This window comes from Eumetopias jubatus, unplaced genomic scaffold, assembly GCF_037043125.1.
Source record: "Eumetopias jubatus isolate StellerSeaLion01/CBP00866 unplaced genomic scaffold, mEumJub1_p1.0 scaffold_11, whole genome shotgun sequence".
Taxonomy (NCBI): domain Eukaryota; kingdom Metazoa; phylum Chordata; class Mammalia; order Carnivora; family Otariidae; genus Eumetopias; species Eumetopias jubatus.
In genome coordinates, this window is record NW_028274817.1 from 112,404,395 (window position 1) to 112,406,696 (window position 2,302).

Genomic DNA, 2,302 nt, shown 5'->3' on the forward strand with positions numbered 1-2,302 from the left:
GAACATGGCGGGCAGGTTACGCGAGCAGCCCAAACGCCACAGGCGGAGCCGGGGACTTGGCCGCGAACACCCTATCTTGCAGGTGGGGCGGAGCCACGGCGGAGGCGGAGCTACGGCCGAGAGGCGGGTTTTGAGTGGAGGCGCTGTTTCGGACGTGAGACTATGAATACGCTAATGACGGCAATGTCGTAACGCGGAGGTTCCATAGTGTAGTGGTTATCACGTCTGCTTTACACGCAGAAGGTCCTGGGTTCGAGCCCCAGTGGAACCAGAGGTGCGAAGTTCCTTTTCTCTTCCACTTTTATTTAACATTTGAGGGCACAGGCAAAAGAACGGAAAGCAAGACAAAGTTCTTTTCTTACTCCTTTAAAAGATAATATTTGTTTTACTTTTCTATTTGGGGACATTTAAAATTTTTTCTTAATTTTTAATTTTTTTTTGGGGGGGGATATGTTTTTATCACAGAAGCATAATGACAAATAGCCTGTGCTTCCATCAGCAACCGCAGAGGTGTGTGCCTGGTCGTGTAGTCCTGAGGACGTCCCCGCCCGGGCCCAGGCGGCCTGGGAAAATCCGGAGCTCCTAGGAAGCAAGACCGCCTGGCCCCAAAGCCTCCAACTGAAATATGGCAATGCAAAAGCGCTTTGACTGCGGTTGAATTATTACAGGTTTATTATTATTATTATTATTAAAGGGTTAATTTTTCATTAAACTCTAAAATGCAGAGCAGGGGTAAAATAGTCCTTTACTTTTCAATACAGCAGTAGGGTTTGTTGAATAGACCTTCCTCTGTGTAATGACGAATCCATACACGGTATAGAGTAAATGTCGGGGTTGTAGACACCCAATAGATACTGACTAAATGACTAAGCGTTTCTCTGGCTCCTTTTTGTTCCTCCTTATAGTTCATTACACTTTCGGGGGTCGGTCATTATTATCTTTTTAGACTGGCCTTTTTCATCTTTGCCAAGAGAAATGAAGGGAAGGTGTCTGGGACCCTGGGGGCTGTGGTGGAATCGTGGTGGCCCAAAACCAAAAAGGAAAGGGGAAACTCGGTATTTTTCTCTGCATTTTTCCACATTGTTTGGCTCATACAATGTGTACGTTTGCATCCTTTTCTAAATCAAGAGTATAACACACGGTTGTCCCTATTATCACAATCGTTTCATTAACTTGTTTTATTTTTTATCATCTTAACCATGTTTAAGTGCACAATTCTGTAATGCTAAATATATTCACATTGTTGTGAAAAAGATCTCCAGAACTTTTTCATCTTGCAAAACTGAAACTCTACTCATTAAACAACTCCCCTTTTCACCCATCAACTTTATTATTAATGGCTGTATAATAATAATAACTAATTATGTCTAGCACTGTTTTAAGTATATATGTAATTGCCCCACTTGAACCTCAAACTAACTCTATGAAGTAGGCATTATTATCATCATCTTATAGATGAGAAAGTTGAGGCACAGAGACCTCAAGTAACTTGCCTAAGGTCACATGACAAGAGGTTGAGCTGAGATTTGCACCCAGTCTGGCATGGGAATCAGTGCTCTTAACTCTACCTGCTACATTGAACCCCCTGACCTTGGCCGTGTAGACTGTTTCCTATTTTTTTGTTATTATAAATAACAAAGCAAGGTACGTCTTTGTGTGTAACCATCTCCCCCTCCCAAACTGAGTATTTTCCTGAGTGAATAGGTATGAACATGATGCCAAGTTGCTTTCCAAGAAGGAAATCCATGTCCCTTTCATAGAATTTGACAATGTTAGTGTTGATTTGGCAGGAAATTGCTCAAGGTCACCCGCGAGAAGACGATGGCAAAGAAAGGATTAACACCTGGGTCTTCTGATTGTAGTTTCTCTTGCCCTCCACTGCCTTCTCTTAGATTTAAAGATACCCTAGGGGCGCCTGGGGTGGCTCAGTCGGTTGAGCAACCAACTCCCGGTTCCCACTCAGGTCACGATCTCAGGTTGTGGGATCGAGCCCCACGTCTGGCTCCCTGCTCAGTGGAGAGTCCGCTTGGGATTCTCTCTCCCCCTGCTAGCTCACTCTCTCTCTCAAAATAAATAAATGCATCTTAAAATAAATAAATAAATAAATAAATAAATAAATAAATAAATAAATAAAGATAGCGTAAAACCAGTATCTTCCTTTGCTAAACCAACCTCAGTTGACATTAGACTCCTCTCTGAGACTTGCTTGTCGAGGCAGGATGTGGGTTAACTTCCTAGGGCTCAGCCAAAGCCCTAAGAACTAAATGGAATAAGATGCTTAATGAGGCCAGTGCTCAAGTTA

At 42.9% G+C, this 2,302-nt stretch overlaps 1 non-coding gene across 1 annotated transcript; it reads left to right on the forward strand.

Annotated features, from left to right (window-relative positions):
- The first annotated feature begins 198 nt into the window (after positions 1-198).
- Positions 199-271, forward strand: TRNAV-UAC (transfer RNA valine (anticodon UAC)). Its single transcript has one exon. It is a non-coding gene; the product is annotated as a tRNA-Val (tRNA).
- Positions 272-2,302: the final 2,031 nt, after the last annotated feature.